Below are 24,372 nucleotides of genomic sequence, written 5' to 3'. Positions count from 1 at the left end.
AATTTAAGTGGCAATAACTGTGTTGGAAAACAACTCAGCTATTGCTCCCCCGGTGCCGCGGTCACGGCAGGTTTGCACTGGAGCCTCTCCCACTGGAGCATGTTGGTTCAGCTCATCTCCTTGCTGTCCCAGCTGGATGGCTCCTTAGAAGCTGCAGCTTGAGGTGGCTCACAGCAAACACTCCAGCTTTCCCTGCCGAGTCCCCTCCTTCCCTTTGCCCCACACCTGGCTCCCCTGTGCCTGTCCCCGCACACCCTGGTCTGGGCTTTCTGGTGTTCCCCCTCTGCCAGGCTGGGGCTCAGGCCCTCACCCCTCCCCTCCCAGGGTACTGACCTGGCAGCCTCTTTGCTCCTCCAGACAGAACCCTGTTCCATGCCCTAAGACACCCCCCACAGGCAGATTTCCCCTGAAAGGGAATTTTTTCTTGTACAGTAAGTCCTTACAAACAAAAGAGGTGTCCATCGGATGCCATACACAAGTGAGAGTACCAATAGTAAAGTTACTCATGCTCCACAAGCACTAAATTATTCCTTGTCACACTGGCCTGGCTGCTCATTTTGTCAGGCTGTCACACAATAAATTAATATGTTAGCTGTTTGGGGCTGAGAACTCTTCTATTTGTTCAGTAAAACAGATACTGCACACCCCGGGCACCATATAAAAATAATAAATTACCATAGCACACAGGCAAGGTATTACTTGTGTCTCTCCTCGCCTTTACTTTATCCCCTCCATCCTCTGCCTTTCCTCTGATCAATTCATCTTCCATTTACTTTCTATTTCTGTCTGTAGGTTTCACTCTAATACATACTGCTCTGATATTCCAACCATGCCACCTGCTCCAGAAGTACAAATACAGAGACTCCACTGATGTGGAGAAGAGGAATAAACAAAAGTTCAAGGGGAGGAGAAGAAATAATGCATATACTGCATACTGCAAGAATATTAGGAGAAAGGAATCAAGCCTCTACCTGGTGCTGTCTCTTCCGCTGACTTGGATGCCTCCTGATTCCTGCCAGATTCCCTTTACTCTTCACATCCAACACAGAAATGTGGAGACTTGGTGGCCAGAGGAATTGAACAGCCTTCTCTATGTAGGCAGGCTGAGAGGTGTTAGACCCAATCTCCTTTGTAGGTTAAAATGTCTTTTAATTCTGGTGGGCTGTGTTGAGATGGGAATGAATAAACTCTCTCTTCATTTTAGTGTCCAGCTCATGGAAGCTTGCACAGCCTGGATGTTAAGTCTGTCCAAATTCCTTTCCTCTTTGGCAAGGTTATCCTACCTACAAAAATAGGAATTAAAATTAAGGTTTTGTTTGGCTTCTAACAAGTCCAGATCCTGCCCCACGTTTTCCAGGACACACTTCCAACACAAGTTTTAGCACACAGGCTCCCCAAGAGCTCCTGCAAAGTCACGGGAAGCCATCAAGTTATTGCAATGTAAGCGCATTATGCTTCCAAAGCATCACATAATCTTAACTAATACAAAAACCAACAGAATTTACTGTTTCTTCTTTTAAAAAAATAAATAAGCAAAGAAGCAAAATTTAAATATTTATTGAAAAGTTAAATATTGTGGCCTTGTGCAGTTATTGGCAGGAGACGCCATGCAAATAAAACGCCGGCAGGCTGCTGCTCCCCACATCCCGGAGCGCTGGCCCCGCACGTCCCGGCCCCGCGGCTCCGCTCCGGGGGCAGCGCCGCTGCTCCGGGCACAGCCGGGCCCAGGCAGGGGGGGCGCACGGAGCGAGCCCCGTGCCCGCAGGGACAGCGGCACCCAGCCGAGCGCAGCGCGGGCGGGCAGCGGCACCCAGCCCCGGAGCGCCCGCAGGGACCGGGAGCCGGGGTGCCGGGGGTGCCGGGGGAGCCGGGGGTGCCGGGCATCCCGGGCATCCCGGGCACTCCGGGGACTCCGGACACTCCGGACACTCCGGGGACTCCAGGGACTCAGGGCACTCCGGACACTCCGGGCACTCCGGGGACTCAGGGCACTCCGGACACTCCGGGGACTCCGGACACTCCGGACACTCCGGACACTCAGGGGACTCCAGGGACTCCGGGGACTCCGGGCACTCCGGACACTCCGGACACTCCGGGGACTCAGGGCACTCCGGGCACTCCGGACACTCCGGACACTCCGGACACTCTGACCACTCCGGACACTCTGGGGACTCAGGGCACTCCGGGGACTCAGGGCACTCCGGGCACTCCGGTCACTCCGGGGACTCCAGGGACTCCAGGCACTCAGGACACTCTGACCACTCTGGACACTCCGGACACTCTGGGGACTCTGGGCACTCAGGACACTCTGACCATTCTGGACACTCTGACCACTCCGGACACTCCGGACACTCAAGACACTCTGGGCATTCCAGACACTCCGGACACTCCGGACACTCCGGGGACTCCGGGGACTCCAGACACTCCGGACACTCCGGACACTCTGACCACTCTGGACACTCCGGACACTCTGGGGACTCCGGGCACTCAGGACACTCTGACCATTCTGGACACTCTGACCACTCTGGACACTCCGGGGACTCCGGGGACTCCGGACACTCTGGGGACTCCGGGCACTCAGGACACTCTGACCACTCTGGACACTCCGGACACTCCGGGCACTCCGGGCACTCTGACCACTCTGGACACTCTGACCATTCTGGACACTCTGACCACTCTGGACACTCCGGACACTCCGGACACTCAAGACACTCTGGGCACTCCGGACACTCCGGCCACTGCTGCCTCCGCAGGTGAGCTGGCTGCCCGGGGGGAATGGCTGCATCCTGTTCCCACCCCTCCTATCCCACGTGGCCGTGCATTAGTGATGGGCACTGCTGGCAGATGGCAAAGTTCGAGCCGGGCTAATTAAACATACCGAGCTAATAACCTTCCATTTTGGGACCGGTATAATTCATAATTTAATGTATTGCTGCCGAGACATTAACCTTTCAATGACTGGCACGGTGCCCACAGCAGCCTGAGTGCTGACCATCTTTCAGGAAAATGAGTATTATTGTTAAAACAGGTATAAATCATTCATGGCTTCAGCTTTTGTGTCAAGCTGCACATGAAAATAAGTATTAGGCCGGGTAATTTATTTACCTTTTGGTGGTTATTCTTATGATTTCATGATCATATTCTGTGATTCATAAACATTGGCCAATTGCCATTTCTCTTCTCGTTTTACCATTTCAATATTGCCGTGGTTATTCTGATTTCCATCATTAACAAGTTCAAGACTGGTGCAGAGTTGCTTAATCCAGGCACAAACATAATCTCATTTCAAAGAGGAAAAATTTACTTTAAGCTAATTCCACAGTATTCAATGCAATTATTAAAGCTACGGACTTGTTACAATTTAGCATTTTGCTAAAGGAAGTGTTTCTTTGGAAACTGATGCATAAACACATGGATTAAAAAACTTTCCAAAATTCTCCTTCGGAGCAGCTGGGAGGAAGCTCACACATTACTGAAGAGTTTAGTAAAGATCATGCCCTATCTCTTCCAATGAAATAGCAAACAAAGACGGCCAATGCTCAGTCAAAAGGGGAAACGATCTCTGTCTTTGAAGGCACATTAAAGATGAGTCTAAAAAAAAACCTAAATGGATGATGAAGAACTAATCCATTTGCAAAACTGCTATTTTTGAAGAAAGAAGTTAACTAAGAAATCATCAAGGAGCTGTTTTTGAACGTCTGTCACATTTAATGCTTAGGATAATGCCAAGACCGGGACATTTTGGAGGCAAGGAACGAAAGGAGAGAACAAGGAGCAATATCAGCATCACTGGTTTTAGGCTTCTCCTCAGGACTTTATATGGTCTCTCACAGGACTATATAAACAGAGCCAGAAGATAAAACATTTGAACCTGCTCATGGGGACAACACTCCTTGGACGTGTTCCAAGGACCCCCTTGGAACAGGAATTATCTGAGAGGTTGAGGTTCTTCTTGGTACCTTCTTCACGCTGGAAACATACGGTGTTGGCCCCAAGAACATCTATTTTTTCTATTGATAATGATGCAGGAGACAACCCCTCACTCCTCCAAGTGATCAGCTGCCTCTGTTAATCCATATCTGTGTCCCCAGTGGCCCAGGGCCAAGCTGGTGCACCCTCCCTCTGGGTTCTGAGATGTGTCATTGAACCAGCTGCACCTGGATCAAAGCCTGGCAGCTCCTTTTTCCATGGGCACTACAGTGTCCCTGCATTTCACTCCCTCTGCTGGCTCCAGCTACACATCAAATGATGGTTTTGAGACCTGAAATTTCTTTAAGGTTGGGACATCTAAAACTCACCTGGATCTTCAGGCTCCAGGGCCTGCCCTGCTGTCCTTACAGGCAGCTGGCAGGGACACAGCCCTTCCTCCTCCCAGCCACAGCATCCTGGGCTTGGGACCGGCCATGGCACTGCCAGCCCTCCCCGTGGGCAGTGTGGTGGGAAGTGTGCAGCTCCACTCCACGTTTGGTGCTCCCAGCCCTGAACGAGGGCAGGACCTCACCTCACCTGGCTGCACCAGCTGGGTATCTCCAGGTAATCCAGGTAAATCCCCGTGCCACGCTGAGCCTCCCCTGCTGCCACTGCCTGCTGCCTTGGGCCAGCTCCCAGGGAACTAGAGCCTGGCCTTCCAATATTTGGCATCTCAGGAAGAATAATCAGGAAAGTAAGACTTTTGAGGAACACCCTTCCTAAGGTTGAAGGATCAGGTTATGCCAGCTGTGGACGTGCTGGTGCTGGCACAGCTCCTTGGGAAGTGCCCCCCAGCTCTGGGGGAGCATGAGCCCTCTTGGCCGCCCTCCCCGACTCAGCTACGCAGATGGGCTCTTGTGCAATTCTCTGTTTTCCAGTAGCCACGTGACTTTCTATGGCAAGAATTGCTCAATATGCAGTTCCTGTCTGAAGTGGCCCATCCAAAGTATTCAAAACAAGTTCTGAACAAACCCGCATCTCGAGGGTTGGTGTTGCCTTTAGGCAGATATTGTTGTTATTTCACAAGTGGGAAAACTGAGGTAATATATTTTTTTTTAAAGGGGGACAGATGCTCCACGTGTACAGGCACTGAACACCCTTGGTGCTTATCTTAAGCTGAGAAGAAGCATTGAAAACACCTAGATGTGATAGAGAGGCTGCAAATTTAGGCATTAATCCCCCTAAACCATTACGCTTTTTGCGACATATATTTACTTGCCATGGAAATGGACCTTGTACCTCATTGTTCAAATACTTGTCTGCAGTTATTCTGTATTTCAGGTTTTTCATATTTCAGGTTTTTGGTATTTCCCCCTTGTTCACATGCCAGGTGGCAAACCCCAAACTGGAGCAGAAGTCACTTCCTCCACTTTGGTTATAAGAGAGTTAAAGTTCAGATTTCTAATTGTTCTCTTGAGGTCTTATTACTTGTTGATTAGGGTCTTTTGGGAACTGCATCAAACCTGTAATAATAAACACTCATTTCACTGGAAGTCTGTAGCTGCTGTGCAGCCCCACGGCCCTTCTGCAATGGCACATGCACAAACCAACCAGGAAAGGCCTCTCTAACTTCTTCAGAGGCTTTCCAGGCTGGACAGGTCTGAGCCATGGGCATTTACCTGCCAGATTGGAGCTGGGGCTGCATCCCTGGCAGCACCTGTGACTGCACGTGCCCCTCTGCTCTCTCCCAGCCCACAGAGCAGTGCTGTGAGTGGCATCTGGGCAGGAGCCTGGTGGGGAGCACATCTGTGCAGGGACAGCTCTTAGGGTTTCTTCAAAACAGGGGCTAGTTCCCTAAATGCTGGTAGATTTGGGGACAGCAGCAGTAAGGAGAAGTAGGACTGGCAGCACAGTGCTGATGGCCACTCAATGTCCATAGTCCATTATCTCCTGTTCTGTTGTGGCATCTGACCAGAACAGATGGCCTGAAGGTGCCATCCCCAAACTCAGGTGCTTTGTGTGAGGGTGCTGCTGGAAAAGGACACATTTGCTGTATGAGCAGTTTCTCTGCGCTACCCTTGGCACCATAAACCTCTCTCCTCCCACAGGAAACCCTGGGTCAAGCAGCCCCATGGAATCTGTGGGCTGATGCCCAGTGCCAGCCCAGGTCAGGGATGCTGCATCCTGCTGGAGCACACAGAGCACACGGGGACACAGCCCCCAGATCCCCAGCTGGGACAGAAGAGGGTCCCCCAGTGAGGAGCAGTGGTGGGACAGTTGCAGATGCCCTGTGTCTCATCCATGCACATGTTCCTAATTGCAAAACCTCTGAGTTCTCCTTGGATCCAGCAGTCCAAGGTGTCATTCCCAGACTAGGTGCTTTGGAAGCGCCTGTACAGCATCGTTTCCACAGGATGGATGTCCAAATGGATGGGATGGGATGGGATGGGATGGGATGGGATGGGATGGGATGGGATGGGATGGGATGGGATGGGATGGGATGGGATGGGATGGGATGGGATGGGATGGGATGGGATGGGATGGGGAGCACGGTGTGGTCATGGATTGTCCTGGGCAGGAGAGGAGTTGCCCAGGAGAGTGAGTCTCCAGGGAAGGGCAGTGGGTGTCCCTGAAACCCCCCAGAATGCAGGAGGCTGAAGCAGGAGCAGGTGCTGATCTCCAGCCGCTGCCTCGCACGGCCGGTACCTGTGATGGATCGATGTGAGCCAGGGCAGCCATGCACGAGCTGCTCCACAGTGCTGAGTATTGATCAGAGCTAACGGCTGCCGATAGCAACGCCGGCTGGACTGACAGGCCGAGAAGAGGAAAGGAGGAAACAGCCTTCGCTGGTGGCAGACGTTCAGAAGAAAGCTGATAAAAAGTCAATTCCACTTAACTGAATGGCTGCTAACTAAATATTTTTGGGGCCAGAGCCTTCCCAGATAGCAGCTGGAATGTCTCTGCTCCAGAACTGAGACATCAAGTGAGCGTGGCATCGACGGCTGAGATAAGAGATGCTGCGCTGGCCAGCGGAGCAGGAGAACCTGATGGGCCAGCCCTGCCTGCCTGCCCTGCACAGCCACACACCGGAGGAGAAGAGAGATAGCCAGAACTGCTTTTCCCAGGCCCAGAACTAAGATTGTGGACAATGTTTCAGGGCAACTTTTAGTGGACTGGATCAGTGCTTAAAGCACCGAATATAAAGTAATTCTCCAGCGGTTTGATTAATAGTGTCATAGTCACAGCTTCAGTTCAGGTTCAACCTTTTTAACGTTTTATTATTTTACAGCGTAATAAATCAGGGCAGCAGGAAAAGACAGATGCAGGAATGTCCCTGTCTCTGTCTGCTCACGCAGACAATGGGTCACGGGATAACGGCTTCCAGGGCTGAGGCAGCTGATAGAAAATCTGCTGGAGAGGAGCCTGTACCAGCACCAGCAGTGCTCTGAGGAAGGAAGAGGCAGCTGGAAGCCAGTCAGCATGTCCTGTGGAGCTGGAGCACTGACCAGGGAAGGAGCAGGCTGGGGCTCCCAGGGGATAACTGGGATGAGATGTCTCCTTGCTGACTGCAAGAGGAAAGGCAGCTGTGCCCCAGCACCGGCTGTGCTGGGCAAAGTGGGATGCAGCCCCTTGTCACAGAGCAAACGAGCCCCCTCCTGCCCTTCCAGCACCAGTGGCAACCAAAGCAAGCTCACCACACTGGTCCTTGCTGGTGCAGGGGGGGACACAGCTCAAGGCCTGTCAAGGGAGGCTACAGCTGAGGGAAAGCTGAGCCTGTAGGGCCAGTGCAGGCTGCAGAGAGGAGAAAGCAGAACCTTTGCAGCTCAGTTGGTGGACAACAATAGAGACGATCCAGATCAAAGAAAGAACAGAGATGTTTTTATGAGATCAAAAGAATAAGAGAAGTGCATGTAGAGGTTAATTTCTGATGGAGCTGATGGAGAGACTGTGGGAACATGAACCTAAAACACGCAGGGGAAGGGCTGGAGGTGGTGAACAAACCTGACTTGTTAGGAAGGAGGGATGGAGGAAGAACAAGGGATCTGAAGGGATAAAAAAGACAAATCAAATACTAAGAAAACTCCTAAGGTGTATTTTTTATGGACTGAAATGTATGTGTAGCAGCAGAAAGAAGTGGCTGTGGCAATCAAAAGAAGCAATGACAGAGCCTTGGAAAAGAGGTTTTGTCATTAGAATGGAGAGTGGAGAATGATCCAATCATTCAGAAATTGTGAAGGGTAAGGGAAAAACTGGGTCACAGTAAGAAAAACTTCATGGAAAAGTAACAAAAATCTACGAAATGTACTTTGCTTCTCACATCACCTTGTTTGTTTTGTTCAATGCGAACCTCAGGACAGCACACAGAGACGCAAATAAATTCATGTGAAACGTGGTGAGAACAAGTGAGACTAATGCTTGAAATTTCTGCCCTGTATTTATAGGTTGCTGCTTATATTGCAGAGCAAAGCAAGTTGCATATTGAACAAACATTGCACTGTTTTCCATCTTCCTTTAACAGGAGTTAATTTTACTTTTAAATTTTAATTAGTTTCATGCAGGGCCTGGCAGTCCCAAGGCAGAGGCACCACAACTTACAGGTTATTTGTCATCACAATTTCAGGACTGTTAGAGGAGCTGTAAGTTACAACCCAGGGACTGGATGACTAAAATATTGTCAGCAGCTGGACTCGGCACACAGTTATTTGTATCTGCATGTGCTGATGTTGGGGTGTTCTTAAAACAAGGAGCTCTGTCAGTGCCTGCCTGACACCGACACCCAGCTTTGTTGTCATGTGGGTGCTGCACATCCCTGGAGTGCCCGGGCCACTGACACGGACAGACACACTGACATCCACAAATCCTACAGCTATTATGTACATGCTTTTAAAGAGAATGCTTGGAAACCTTGCATTTACTTCTAGACACATTTAAATAAAGGTTAACTGCGAGATTTAAGCCACTTTCTGACAGTGAACCCTCCAACGAAGGCACTGGCACAGCCAGAAAACTCCTTCAGCCCGTGTGTGCCATTGCTAGACAGTCAGGAAAGAAATTCCAGTATCTTTTCTGCTAAATTCCGTGCAATTCCAAACTAGACTGAAATTCAGCCTGTTTCACTCTGCTTCCCTACCAGGCTACCTCCCTGCTTTTTGTTATACCGGAATGTTTTAAGGCTGACACAGTACAGGAAAAACTAATAAAATCTATTAGACTTCCAGCACAAAAGAGAAGAGATTTCTAAGAAATACTGCACAAAAAAAGTGCAGATTAAAAAAATGGAAGCAGCAGAGAACAGCAACTATGTGCCACAAAAAGATAAACACAAAAAGCTCTGCTCTCTTATAAGACACCCACAGTCTCCATCTGTCATCCCAACCCTTCCTCTCCCAACTGTTCTTAAATTAAATGAATGCTTCTAATGGGCGATTTTCTCATGAAAGCATATGAGAATTCATCCAAAGACAAATTAAAACAATGCTGTGGAATCCAGCAATTCACCTCTCTCATAGGCTGCCTGACTTCAATAGTTGCATTTACAATAGAAAAAAACCAATAAAACACCCAAATAAAGAAAAACTGGCAAAAGAACAAACCTGGCATTGACCATAACCAATGCAAACACAGCTCGCTCTCTGCAATAGTTCTCACAGTCCTACAGCTGAGACTAAAGGTTATTTTCCTCTGTATAAGAGACTCCTGTACACATCAGAATTACTGGTTCTGTCCTTTGTGGGCCCTGCAGTCCAAACACCTCCCAAGGGATCAGCAGTGTTAAAACTCTGTGTTATGTTTTCCTTCATGTAAATAAGCCTAGCTTGGCCTACTGTATCTAAAGTGGCTTTAAAATGTATTTTCCTACTCATCACGTACTGTTTAAGCTGCTTTTAGCATCCTACACAGCATCCCATCCATGCTGGACATGAATAACATGTTCAGATTTTCCATTCTCACTTTGGTTTCTGGTCACCTGAATTTTGAGGTTACTGCTTAGTAACAGAATTCTTCTGTATTTGGGGTGAATGCATTTAATTTCTGTCACTTGAAGTCTCCACGGATGTATTAGCAAAATCGCAGTGAAACGTTTCCATTAAACTCAGGTCTGAGGAGGACACTTGAAAAGGAACCAGATGTTAAATTCAGACCCCATCAGCTGCCAGTGCCTCCTTCATAACAGCTCTGGGCTGCCTCTGTATTTCACTGTTTGCTCTTTGCATTCACCCCAGGCATTCTGATACCAAATGGTTTGGGTATTTTGGTTTTCTTAGCTAAGAGTCCCACTAAATTTAGATCTAGCAGCAGAAAGGAACTAAAAGGAGACGAGCCACACCTGGGGCCCCAAAGAAGTTCCCAGTGCCAGAACAGGCTGAGGCTGGAAGCACCTGGGATGGGGACGTGTGGCTGAGCACTGCTCCTCCAGGGCTCCATGGCTGGCAGTGTAAGCAGGTCCTGGGCCAGGGCCACGCTCAGGAGTGTCCACGCTGCCACGACAGGGACACTGGAATGCTGGCTGGACAGGGCAGGGGCTCCATCATCGGCCCCCTCTGCTCTAGACTGTTCTGCCGCTGCAGGTGCTTCATTCCTCTCTCTGGAGCTTGGCACCAGATCACAGTGCACACGCTGCCAGTCCCCTTGGGTTTCCTTCTCTTTGCTTTAATCTTCCGTGCTCTCTCACTGTCTTTGCATGATTCCTGCCCTCACCCTCTTCATTACCAAAGTCACTGGGGCTGCTGGAGCTTGCACCAGAAGGTAACTGACCGTCCCCAGACCCCCTGCTCTCTGTGATTCCTGCATGTGCTCTTTCACAGTTCCTCTTACTCAAGTCCCTCACTGTTGTACTTAACCACCGTGAGTGACAGAAATCCAATGCTGACCACTTCATTATGTACCGACCTTGTCCCCTGGCCTCCTGCCCCTCCATCTCTCTTGGGCAGTTTGCCCTGTGTCGTGAGTCCTTGTTAAAGGTCAGGACCCCAAACCATCAGCACTGGTCGTGTTGTTTTACTGTTCCACCAGAGAAATCAGGGCTGTCGGATCTCATTAGAGCCCTATTTACGGGCGGAGCGCCGCTCCTGGCGCGGGATGAGCCGCTACCTTCGAAACGCAATCTTCCCCAGATCAACCCAGCAGCACACAGGGATTATATTCCAGCGGTCAGGCTCTCATAATCGCTCCCACCCTTATTGGCATGGCTACTGCAGGCCCTGCATGAGAAAGGAAATCCTCTTAAGCAAATACTCTCTGCAGGAGTAAGGCTCTGCTTCCCGGTGAGGGGCGCAGGCCGTGGCCACAGGGAGGGCAGGGCAGGTGGCCCCGTGGGCTCGCCTGGAGCAAACCAGAGCCATGCCAGAGCTGATGAGAAGTGTGAACTGATCCTCACAACGTGGCCCGAAACGAGCTGGGAGCTGTCACCACCGCGGGAACGGGGAAGTGACGCCGCTTCCTGCGTGCGACACCGCAAATGGGCGGCAGCACCGCAAGGTTCATTATTCACAGCCTCAGAAAAACTTCTTTAAATTGTAACCCTTATCAGCTTCTTCTCTGACATGAGTATTAAAACAGAGACCCTTTCCCTCATGGATTTCAGCACAGTTTTCAGCCACAGTCATGACAGCGCACTAAGGGATTTCCAGAGGATGCTGCCAGGTGGGTTGGGTGGTAAATAACATCATGCTCCACATGTGAACTGAGCTTTTAAAAGAAAGTTTCAGTGTGGCTGTTTCAGCGCAGCCATGTGCTGAATTGATAATTTCCCCAGTGCACAATGCAGAAAATGATGCAAACGCATTACATGAATTCTGAAGACAAAGAGAAATCTCAGCTGCCTAAATGAGAATAAATCAAAAAGTAAACACAGAGGCTAACAAGAACCATAGGAATAACCTCAAGAACCAAATCCCATCTAGGACAAATCCCTGTACAACATGGCAGGACAGAAGAGGCAGCATGCTAAACTCACAAAACACAGATATTTCACTTAAATGAGAGTTTTGTAACAATTGCCTTTTGGACCACATGAGCTCTGAGTTGTGCACTACAGGGTGACACCTCATGATTTTTCTAGAAGCATTTATAGTACTTCAGCATTCCTTGCCTGAAAAATTCCACCTTATCAGACAGTGATGTTCCTCCTCCTCCTCCTGCTCAGGACAAGCCAGCTGATGTGCACAGGGAGGTGCTGCTAAAGCCAGCAGCCCATGGATGGAAAGGGAGCAACTGTGTGAGGAAAGAGCTAAAGTTCCTAGAGTTCCTTATGGCTAAAGGAACCGTAAGGGCAACCAGGCCTGGAGGCAAGGTTTGGATGAGTTTTTATACCACCTTCTTGTGGGTTTTGTTATTAAATTTAATGCCTAGAAAGAGGATAAAGTTAGATGTTGTACAGTGAGAGGATTATCTTTGTATGGCAGTCTGGGAAAGGCACGGCTCACATGCAGTCCACAGCAGAATTTTGAAAAATCCTTCTTCTAAAAAAGTATAAAAAGAGGAAAAACTATGAAATCCTCAACTAGATGGAAAAAAAAGAAGATCTTAGCAAGTCTAACAGACAGCCCTAAAACCAAAGCACGCAGACTTGATATAACTTATTAGAGTGGCAGGAGAAGGCAGTATCTGCACAGGAACAGCAAAGTTACACAAGAGGAGGATTTACCAGGAGCTCAAAAACCTGAGAATATGGTCCAGATTAAAGGGAACTCGACACCTGCTTTGCCCAGTTCTCAGCCAGGCAGGTGCAGCTGCATTTTCAAGAGAGTGTGTAAGGAAGGACTCTGACACACACGAGAGGTGTGATGGGGAAGAGCCTTAACCAAAGCCAGAGACGTTTTACTCCAGATTCTCAGGCGATTGGGAATGAGAGGATAAGGTTACCACACGTGTTAAAAAGCCAGATCTGCTTTCTTCTAGGTCACTAATTCTGATATTTTTGCATCCACTTGGGTCAGCAGGGTCATAAAATATGACCTTTCCATTTTGCAAAGTTTCTTCTAAATCATTCTCTAAGAGTTCCTTTAATGTTTTCTTACCCAGAGCAGTGGGGCTGGCTCAGCTGGGCTCCTTTTCCATTCCATGCACAGTTACAGACATTTACTGCAAGGGCCTGTGATGTTCAGCAGGGGAAGAAGAGCTAAATTAGGCTAAAGTGCATTTTAATTTAATACAATTTTTTCTAATACTGAAAATAGACATATATGTGACATTGTTTAACATTTCAGTATTTGCTTAATTAGCAGCTCCCTGTAAGAACAAGTCACTCTTGGTGAGGTGAGTGGTTCCCTGGGGGGCTCCAGAAGGGGTCTCTGCCCAACGTGGGTGGTTCCCAAAGCTCCTTCTCTGTGCGGCTGCACTGAATTTGCTGCTTGGCTTCAGCACTGGAACTCTCTGTCAGGTCCAAAGCGGAAACAGAGTTTGAAAGGCAAACATGATCTGTGATCAATATCCTAACAAATCCAATGGAAGCCCCAGCTCCCAAAGGGTTAATCCAGAGAAGAAAAGGCATCCGCATGTTTAGTGAGCTAATGTGTTTATTGACTGGGAGGCCTTCAAGTCTTCAGCAGGGAAAAGCTCCGATAAGTGACTGGAAGTTGGAGTCAGACAGCCCGCTTTGGGTGGAACTTGGGTGGACAGCGTTCCCTTTTCCAGCTGAGTGACTTCTGAGACTTCTGGGGGGTCATCCCAGGCTGTCCTGTGGCAGTGGGTCTGCAGCTGCCCAGAATGAAACCCATTGTGGAACAGGGGTGTTCCCACAACAGGGAGTGTCCAGGCTGGCTGGTGTGGACACAACACAGACCAGCATCCCTGCAGCGTCTCATGCTGTTTGTGTTTGAGCCTGGACCTGGAGTGTGCTGCAATCCTCTGCCACAATCCTGCACCCAGCTCCTGGATGGACACTCCTGATTTCCACTGGGGCATTCTGAAGTGTGCAATGCCTCCCTGCTGAGAGCCTGATCACGCTCAGTGCCTCCCCTTCCCAGCCTGCAGCTGACTCCTCGCTCCCACAGTGGCACACGCGGTGCTGGGCACGGGGACAGCTGCCCGGCCACCAGCCTGGAATGCACTGGGCCACTGTGACCCCCTGTCCACCCAGGCTCAGGGTCAGTGCCAGGGTCAGTGCCAGGGTCAGGGATCAGGGTCTGCCTGCTAACAGACTGTGAGCCAACACTGTCCTCAAATTGCAGGAGGGAGGAGACAGAGCCCCCCTCCTGCTGCCAGCCGTACCCAGGGCTGAGGATATTGGTTTTATTGGAAAACCCAGGAGGTGATGGAAGGGGCTGACAGCAGCTGGAGAGCTGCCTCAAGGGCCCCACAGAGCTGGGCTTTCCCCAGGATGAATCCCCAGTCTGCAGGCTCAGCCCCCTGTGCCGGTCAGGTGCTGCCCTTCCCAGCCTGAGCAGAAAGCTCTGGTGACCCCACAAAGGCCTAGGTCAGGCACCGTGGTGGTGACTACAAACACGCAATGAGGGGATATTCCTTATGGATTTCTGTTATATTGGAAAAAGATTGTAACCAAACCATATACATCCCATTCCCGCATTAGTTAAGAGATTATAAGAAGACAAATTAAATTAAAGGTCCACCTAGCCAATGTCCTGTCATCAACAGGGACCACTAACAGTTCTGCAGGCAGGAGTACGGAATCAGTGGGCAGACAGTGCTGCTGTCACTAATAACTTCAGACTAAAGGACTTTCTGAACTACAAGATTGTCCCACTTTCAGCAGTCCTCGGTGGATTTTTCTCCCAGGAAGCTGTTCAGTTGTTCCTGCACACAGAGATCATCAAGAGATGCCGGTGTCCCAAGTGTCTACCCAGGAAACAAATGAATACCCTGGAATATTGTTCCCTCTAGGTCTGGCAGTCAGGTTGGGAATACCTGACGAGGAGTGTGAGGAGCAGCACCACCACGGCCTCGGAGAGGAGAACGGGCAAAATGAATCCTGGCACCGCTCCCAAAGAAAGGCCTGAAGCAGAAATTTGGGGTGGGCACCAGCACCAGCACACAGGTCCCGCAGGGACGTTCTCCCCCCGCAGAACCGCAGCCTGGGCAGCCAGAGCTGCGGCACACACTGAGCTCGGAGCCCTGCTGGATCAGGATCCACGATCCACGATCCTCGGGCTCGGCATCTTTGATTGACCGGGCCATCAAAAGCAGCCCCGCTCGCTCCTGCTCGCAGGCTTCTCCTCACCTTCATCTGCATATTCAAGGATCGCCGATGTCTGGCTGTCAGAGATGGTGACAGTTGGGGGGGTTTTTTAGCTTTATCAAGGGGGATTATTTTTAACCCAAATTATTTTGCATTGTAAATGTTTAAATCCACATCAAATCCAGATTAATGCATAAAATAGTCCAAGAGGGTATTTACTGTGGGGGAAAAAATAACAATAAACCAAATTATTATGGCTAGCTTCCATCTGAAGTGTTTTTAAAAGGGAAAAGTCTGAAATTTTGGCTAAAATATCACTTCAAGGAGAAGACTGAAATAAACCTCTCCGTAAAACGGCACAAGTTTACATACAAACTGGAACCCTCGCTACTTTTTCACAACATGACTGGAATTAATAATGCAGATAAATCCTAAATAAATCAGGATTAGTGTTAACTACGTCTTGAGGTTTAATACGCTGTAGGAAAATGAAAGGGGGCCGGCGGGGGAGGAGGGAGCTTTGCCTTGGAGCTGTGCGGAGCTGCCCGGAGCCCCGGCCCGCAGAGCGGGGCAATCCAAGCTCTCCGGGATGTGTTCAAAGGATGCTCCTGCCGGGGTCACCGGGGAAATGCTCCCGGCCAGGGGGAGGGGTGCCGCGGAGTTTTGGACAGCCCTGCTGTTTGGATCTGCTTTCAGGAGGTCAGCCGGATTGCAGTATTTCACCGTCTTATCAGCAAAAAGATTAAATTTCCCTTCGTGGTTAAAGAGCTCAGCTCCACTCTGAAGGAAAATATAAATAAAACTGCCAACACAATTGCTCGAGAAAAACCTGTGGCAGCGCGTCGGGGCTGGGGAGCAGCTTCTCCGAGGCCAGGGTGTCCCCAGGGCGTCCCCAGGGTGTCCCCAGGGTGTCCCCAGGGTGTCCCCAGCCATGTCCCCGCTGTCCCAGGGCTATTGCACAGACTGCCCTTCTCCTCTCCTCTCCTCTCCTCTCCTCTCCTCTCCTCTCCTCTCCTCTCCTCTCCTCTCCTCTCCTCTCCTCTCCTCTCCTCTCCTCTCCTCTCCTCTCCTCTCCTCTCCTCTCCTCTCCTCTCCTCTCCTCTCCTCTCCTCTCCTCTCCTCTCCTCTCCTCTCCTCTCCTCTCCTCTCCTCCCTGTGCTGATCAGAGCTGGGGCTGATGAACCCCTCACTCTCTGACACAAAAGAAGAGGGTTAGAATATTTACATTTGTTTTCAAAACCCCAGATGAGTAGAAAAATGCTTCTTGTGTTCACTTTGTTAGCTGGGAGTTCAGCCTCTCTGTTCTGGTTCTGTCCTTGCACCCCTGTGTGAAGACACCAGCTCAGGGCTGCCCTGCCTGTCCCAGGTGTGGGACTGGGCTGGAAACTCGTAGAAATTTGTGGCATTCTAAGAAATCTCATCTCCCATCTGTTTCCTGTTCCTCTTTCAGCACTTCCCCAGTGCTCACACCAGCTCTGGGGCTCAGACGAGCTGAGGGCCAGGTTCTGACCCGCCTTGTGCCACAGCTCATCACCAACACCTGTGCCAATGGCAATAAATCCATCACAATAACAATCCCAGGACACATGCCACTTCTGCCATCCCTGGTCCCTTTGCCCGTGTGTGCATGTCACAAACCTGAACACAATCCCACCTCTTTGCCTAAAGCAGCAGTTTGCTAGACTTCAATGATAACCTGCTGGCTTTCTGTGGAATATTTACCTACGATTAAACATTGACCAGTAAGCAAACAGAGGAGGTTTTCAATAATTTTTCAATACTTAAGAGCTGGAAATGATCCTGTTTTATATCACACAAAGCAAGTGCCAGCAGTCAGTAGGGTTGGAGCTGATGTTAGTTGCTGGGGTTCTGAAACACCACCTCCTGTAAGAGTGAATCCTGTAGGTCTGTGTCCTAGGTGAGAGACCTGAAATGACCCTGGTGACACCCCCTGGCAGGTCCCTCTGAATGAGTCAGCACATTCTCCTCACTGCCATTGGAAACTTCAAAGAAAGTTAGAAAGAAAATAACCCCCAAGTCTGCCTTTTCTTTAAGGGAACTTCAGCATAGGTCTGAGGAGATAAAGATGAGATGCACAAGCACGAGAAGTCCTGAGATAGCTCTGATTGCTCCAGCTCTCACAGGGATGACACTGACATCACTCAGGAAATCACGGTGCCCACCCATGGGTTCTGCTCTCCCAGGAACAGCCACAGTGGGCACGAGTCACCCACAGAGCCCAGGTGACCTTCAGGTCGCCTCAGATGGACCATACCCAAAGGATGCTGGAGAGGCCCTGGGCCGGGCTCACAGGGGCCCAGAGTGTTTATCAGTGGGGACACGTGGTACCAGCTGTCTGATGCTGAGACCCTCCAGTTCCACGCTGCACCGACCCATCCATGCAGCCAAAATCCCTTCTTTGGGCTGACATCAACCTTTCAGCCAACACCCACAGGCACGGGGCTGTGCTGGAGCAACAAACCAACTCCCTCCTTGTCCAGCTCCAACCAAACACGTGTCAGAGCAGAGGGAGCTGGGGCAGGGCCCTGCCACTGCTGGCTCTGAGCCAGGCACACGGCTCCTGTCCAGCCCTGTGCCCTCAGAGCTGCCGTGTCCAGCCTGGGCCAGCAGCCACAGCTTCAGCTGCCACCAGCAGATCCTCCACAGAGGCTCAGGAACATTTCTCCAGCCTGCCTTTGCCAGCTGCAGGGAAATGTTTCTGGAGGTTTCACCAAGATTCTCAAAGTACATGTACAGAAACCATTGGGTACTGGTAGAGCACAGGAGCTGGTTTTATAGTGTCATGTTTAAATGCTTGGGTTTTGCTTTCAGCCATTTCCAGTAAAAGAAAAAGGAAAAAAAAAAAAATCCCAGAGGGAGAGGGTGAAAGGTCATTGAGAAATGGATGTGACTTGTGCTGTGTCCCCTGCCATAATGGGGCCATTGGCCCCTCATCCTACTGAGCAAAGCCCGAGTGGGTTAAATGCACAGAGACAAGACTGGTTATGTTCCTCAAAAAACCCACACAGTGCTATTCCCACAAGTTTGAAAGGACTAAATCTCCCAAGCCTAAAGACACCTGTGTGGAACAGAGCAAATAACCTGAAAACTGCCTGTGAAAACCCAGATCTAAGGACAATTCATTTGGTGCTCCAAAAGCTGCAAATTTCTCTTCACAAGGAAGTTTATACATCTCTTCTAAAAGAGGATATGAAAGCAGCTATAAAAAACAGGAATCAAAGTACAACAAATTAAACAAGGAAACATCTGTGATGATCAGTATGAGCCAAAGCTGATGGGTGTGAACAACTTATAAGAAGAGCCAGCTGTGTCAAGCACTACCCACAGAACCCTCACAAACAATAAACCTGAGAGTTCTAAAGTTCACCTTTGATACGATAAATTCAAATAATTGATTATTATGTGCAATAATTAACCGTCACTAAACAGAGAAGGGAAAAGTGTCAATAACTGTGGAGTAAAACATTCCTGGTGCACATCTGTAATCACAGTGGTTGATGTAAATATATAATCAAGGTCATCTAACAGTAAAGGTGTAGGTTAAGTAGCATCTGTTAAATATAAAGATTTTTAACTCACCAGCTCTGAACACTTGCATCTAATAATTTTAAAAGAATTGTTTGGAAACTCTTCAGAAGCTTCTGGCTAATTCTTAATATGTCTTTGAGAAATGGGAAAGTCTCTGTAAGGCTTGGGAGGAACTTTGGCTGCAGGACTTTTAGAAGTACACAGGACTAAGCAGAGCATGCAAGAGAAGGTAACATTGACCATGTGCCAGCAAAGAGATGAAGGATTGCACTGTAAGTAACTGTTGGTTTGAATTTTCTCAGCAACTTTCACCAAATCTCACTTATGGCAATGTTGTAAAGGTGTGACAAGCCCAAATTTCCCAAAGGAGAGCTATGAGAAAAGCCTCCAGCCCTCCATTCAGAACTGAAAACCAAACACTCCGTGGGATGGTCTTTGCCTACAATACTTGAAGCAAGTGGAGGTCTGAGAGGAAATGTCCAGGAAGGCCAGGCAAAGAGGAATGTCTCATTTGGATCTCACCAGCACTGAGAGCTGGAGCCCTGCCAGAAGCCTTGCAAGGGGCTCCTCCACTTGGTGATGCCCCTTTGGTGCAAGAACCTCGTTATCCCTCACAAACCAAGGACTGCAGTGCTCCCCTGCAGGTGTCCAGCATCCACCTGCGCCCTTGCCCCAGGCACAGCAGTTTGAGCCACCAGGTAACACCAACTGCCTGAAAATCAGGTCCCTTTGCAGCACTTAATGCTGCACACACAAAACTGGCAATAGATTTGGTCTGCTGAACAAAAGGTCAGTTTCTAAACAAAGAGGTACAAGATGTTACATCAGATGGCAGAATTCAGGAACTGAAATGACAGCAAAACTGCTGATATATAGAGAATTGGGAAAAGAAATAATTATTCAATAAATTCATACACAAATAATAATGGACTATACAGCTACCTTTCATAGGAGAGGAGGAACATGTAAAGGAACATGGAAAGTTTGTTTTCCTCAGGCACTTACAGTGCAGTATTTAATTCGAAATGATCCTTTCCTGGGCACACTGATCATAAGGATGTGATCTTCCTCTTCCTCATCTCCTTACCTCTGTGTTTTTTCTATCATCAGTTTTATTTGGCCTTGAACTAGACAGTATTATTTATGGAATAAATGTCAAGTTTTCTCACGAGCTTAGTGGCAAGCACCATGACAACCATGTCCTGGTGTAGATGCTATTGACATTAAAGTAGGATGTAGTAGTAGTAATCATAATAATAATAATGATGATGAGGTCAAGGCCCTCAAGTGAGGTCTCTATCATTGCAAGCCATAACTTACAAGTGCACACCAGTGTTCCACCACTGCAAGACACAGTGCTCTTCCTGGGGTTGGACAATTAAAACCAATCATGTGGTCAGTCCCAGGAAAAAAATCACTGACAATCACAAACAATCTATTATTATCCAATATATCCCTAACATCCCTGTATGCAGACATCTGTATATCCTTGTACTTCATAGGGAGTGCATGGAGAAAGCCAGGGCAACACTCGGTGTTCCCCTCTTCCTAAAGTGGTTAAACACTGATGTTCTTGGTACTGGCTGATTAATCTGAGCAATTTTAATAAAAGAAACACCACCAAAGAAAATAAAGAGTAAAGAACCCTTTCCCTCTGCCTCACATCATGTGGCTGCATCCTCCATATGGCCAGAAGGAAAAGCCATCTCCCATTTGCCCACCAAACCACATATTTAATCCATGTGCTTATGTCAAACTTAATTACAGCACATTTGGCATAAAATAACAATCCACATCCTTGGAGAGGGGAACTTAAGTAGTTAATATGTGTGATTGAATGAAAGTGCTTTGCTGAATGTTTATGAGAAACCCAAGACAGCCAAATGTGGTGATAGTTTAACCCTTTAAACACCGGCTTTCCCTGCCCTGCACAGCACCTGCGCCGCCGCCCCAGGCCGGGAGAAGCGCCCTGCACACACACCTGGCCCAGCCTCGCCCAGCAAACCTGCTGCCACAAACAGCCCAGTGGTGCTCTGAGAGACAATTCTCCTGCCCCTTTCTCTCATTAAGGGCCTTAAAAAGATCTTGGTGTGTCTTTCTTTCCTTGCCTGTAGAACTCACAGGCCTCCAAATGCAAATTTCCTGTCTGTATCCTGCAGAACCCCTAAAGAAGCCGTCCTAAAACCTGGCGAGTGGTTCTGGATTTATGTTCAGTCAGAGATCTACTGGGGAGATAAGGGCAGAATGAAGAAGGACAGAATGCAGAGGTGCTTCAGGTCCCACAGGGCAATCAGCTGGCTTTGGGATCACTCTGAGACAGAGCCTGACAGCTCCTGACCCTTGGACCGTGTGACACCCTAGAGCCTCGGGAATGCTGCTCATGGGGGACCCTTGGAGCACAGGACAAGGTGTCTGCTGGCTCCAGCTGGCCCCCTGGCCCGTGATGCTGGGAGATGGAGCACACAGAGACTCGGAGCACGCTGCAGGAGCACTGGGCAGGTGGGAGGGGATCAGAGGAACTGCCTGGGAAACAGCCTGTGCAGCAATGGCATAAAGGGGATGGAGGCAGGTCCTGGTGGAGCGTGCAGTCAGGGGTGACACACAAACAAATCTTCAATGGAATCAGTCAAAAAGTGGTACAGGGGCCCAGAGAGGCTGCTGAGGTTTTAATGCCCCACTGGAGAGGGCCCTCGGCAGCTTGATTTCTGCTGGCCTTGCTTTCAGTGGGGGTTTGGACAAGGTGACCTCCAAAGGTCCCTTTTCACTCAAATTACACCCCAATAACCAGGAAGGACAGAAACAGGGGGTCACTGCAGTCAGCGCCCGAGATCACAGAGCGCAAGTAAAGTTCCCGTGTGAGAAGCGGTGTCTGTGGATAGAGCAGGGGAAGAATGAAAAGTGTTCAGCAGTGACCTTGCTACAAGGAGCAGGAACAAAGAGGAAACAGCTGAATGTGGTGCGGGGGTGACGAGCCCTGGTAATGGCCTGCTCCTGCTCCCAGACAATGCACATGGAAAATCTCCCATTAACTTCGGTGACACGGCACCAGGCTCTAAAAGAGCAGGCACTAAAGTGGATGACAGTGTCAGAAAAGAGAGGAGGAAAGAAGGAAAAATTTAAGTTTCACTTTCATCATGCTGAGGATGAGTTCACTGCTGAAATTCTGCTGTTCCCTCTTTCAAAAATGAAGATAAATATTTTGGACCAAACACAAGAGGAGTGGCTGGAATTAACTGACTCGGTGTCTTTAAAATGATGGTACGGCTTTCTTCTTGTCAGAGATTAATTCTTGATGATTTATCAGTGTGAGTCCTTCACCCTGCCCTGGATACAAAAACAGTGGTAACAGCCTAAAAACCATCACATTGTGTGAAAATCCTGCAGAACGCCTGCTGTACACTGATGTCACTGAGTGTGACACACTGGCTTTTGCATCACCACCACCACCCTGTCTCTGCTAGCACAAAATAAAGTTAGTCTGCACACCAACTGAGAACCTTTATATGTAGAAGATACATATACAGAGGACAAACATGCGATAGAGCCCTTGAAAAGTAAATGTATATAATACAACCATATATTCCTATGTCCAGAAAAAAGCACATGTTAAAGAAACTGGTTTCTAAAAACCTGTGCTTTTAGTCAGGGTGCCCAAAACACTGCCCAGACTAAGATATAAATTGTATTTTCTGGTATGGGGAAGGTTATGAGAAGAAATCAAACACCTTTGGGGCAGAGCTGCTCTGTAGCCTGGAGCTGCTGCTCACTGCTGCCACTTGGGTGCTTTGCCTGTCATGAAGAAGGGGTGGCCTTTTGTTTGGATCCAGGGGACAGAGTCCCTCATGCCAACACAGATCAAATATCCACGAGTTGGGATCCAGCAGTGCCCCCAGCGCTGTCCCGTGCTCCGAACCAGCAGCGCTCGAGGTGCGGGATCCAGGCACGACCCAAACTCACTCCCAGGTGTGGTCCCCACCCCAGAGAAGGCAGTGGCTGCCCTGGGCCCCTGCAGAACGTGTGTTCTGTGTGTGCCCAGCACCATCACTGACTGCAGACAGCAAATGAGCCGTCCTGGCATCACCCAGCCCCGCTCAGTGCCGCCCTGGTGTCTGCCAGGCGCGGTGCCCTCTGCCCCTGGGGCCGGACTCAGTTCCCCTTCCCACGTCTGCTTGACAGCCCTGTCTGCTCGGAGGGACCCAGGATTCCAGGCAGAGCTTTCCCATGCCATCGTCCCTCAGAATAGCTCTGCTCCCTGTATTTTTAGCAAGGCTCAAATGGGCCAATATGTTTGATTTTCCACTGTTTCCACCCAGCTCGAGTCCTGTCCGCGGCAGCCTCCCTGTGCTTGTGCCAGCGTGTCTGGCCGGTGCTGCAGGGCTGGGGACACGGAGGAGCTGGGAGATGGTAGCTCGGGCAGCAAGAGCTGCTTTGCATACTTGGAGTTGTACAAAGCTGATTTTCTGAGAGAGAGAGAGAGAAAGAAGGAGAAAGGGGTTTCTGTAAGTAGCGGAGACAATGAGAACAAGGCAGGCACTATGCCAAGCACGGGAGGACTGCCAAAACACATATCATTAGCTTGGGCCAGCTATAAGCAAGGAAATGAGAAACATATGTTGGAGAGCAAGGTTAGGAGCGAGGGACTATGGGTCAGTGACAGTCGTCCGAAAACTTTTCCCTTGTTCTTCAGCTGTGGCCCGCCGGTGTCAGATGTCACTCTGACAGCCTTCATTTCTCATGACGGCCAGGCTTATTTTGGCCTGCTTGTTTTTTGTTGTGTTTTTTTCTTTCCCTCCCCTAATGGGAGTTATTGAGAGGAAGAAGAGAACAGACAAGAAAGACTTTGCCATTTTTTTTCCCACAGTTATGGGAAAATAACCTTGTTTTCTTCTCTGAAATCCTCACCCTTTATAAAATAACGGTGTCTCAGGACTGGGATTCTGCCTAGCCCTGGTGAAAAGAAAAGGGTGGGTAGTGTATTCTTAAGCAGTTCTTGATGTTCTTTCTTAAATATAATTAGATGCACCTCATTACCTCAAACTAAAGGCCTTTTGTACTTCTTCAGGGCTGTGCTTCCTGAAAGCCAAAGCATGCCACGGCTTGCAGCACCCACTCTTATTTTATAACATTAAGTGTATTTTTAACATTTGTACCCTTTATCCAGGCTGTTTGCAGATTATTTCATTTTTCCACACAGGCTACGCCCAGATGATACTTTCTTCACTGACATTTAAGGAAGAGTTTGAAGTTCCCTTTCCCTATCCCAGCATCATTTTGCCTGTTTTCCCTTTGATGGAGCTCACACTAGAGAGCGTCTCAAAGAGCATTGCTGCTTCCCTCTCTAGGCTGAAATATTCCCAGATAGAGAAGATCCTGATAGGACTCTTAGACACCATCCCAAGAGACTTGTTTGACTCCTGTTCCAGCAGACTGACCCCGATGGGCCCCTCCGTTCCACCAGCGCCATGCTGGGGCTGAGCACCTTGTAAAACCTCAGGGAGCCTCAGCTTGCAAATGTACAGGAGGTTCATTTGCTTTGGGGTTTGGAATTGTGTACAGAGCGGAAAGGAAGGCAAGGATGCAAGGAGAAATTCATCCACCAAAAGCCAAATGCCATTCCTCATGGATGACCCTTGCCCTGACAGGAGATGCAGGATCACAGGTGGACACGACGGGGTTGGGTCCCCACTGCACAGTGGCATCTTTTATGCCTAGAAGTTTGCAAGAAAGAATTTCATTCTAATGTCTTTAATTGCTTTCCATGCACTAAAGGCTGCTCT

At 49.2% G+C, this 24,372-nt stretch overlaps 1 long non-coding RNA gene across 1 annotated transcript in view; it reads right to left on the bottom strand.

Annotated features, from left to right (window-relative positions):
* Positions 1-712: 712 nt before the first annotated feature.
* LOC131582553 (uncharacterized) overlaps positions 713-24,372 on the bottom strand; it is a 258,694-nt gene continuing 235,034 nt past the window's right edge. Inside the window, exon 4 of the long non-coding RNA XR_009278363.1 lies at positions 713-1,283. This is a non-coding gene — a long non-coding RNA (uncharacterized LOC131582553). The remainder of the gene's footprint in view (positions 1,284-24,372) is intronic.

This window comes from Poecile atricapillus, chromosome 10 (genome assembly GCF_030490865.1).
Source record: "Poecile atricapillus isolate bPoeAtr1 chromosome 10, bPoeAtr1.hap1, whole genome shotgun sequence".
In the NCBI taxonomy this organism is placed as follows: domain Eukaryota; kingdom Metazoa; phylum Chordata; class Aves; order Passeriformes; family Paridae; genus Poecile; species Poecile atricapillus.
Note: the sequence above shows the minus strand (reverse complement) of the source record. Positions and strands in the feature narration are given on the sequence as shown.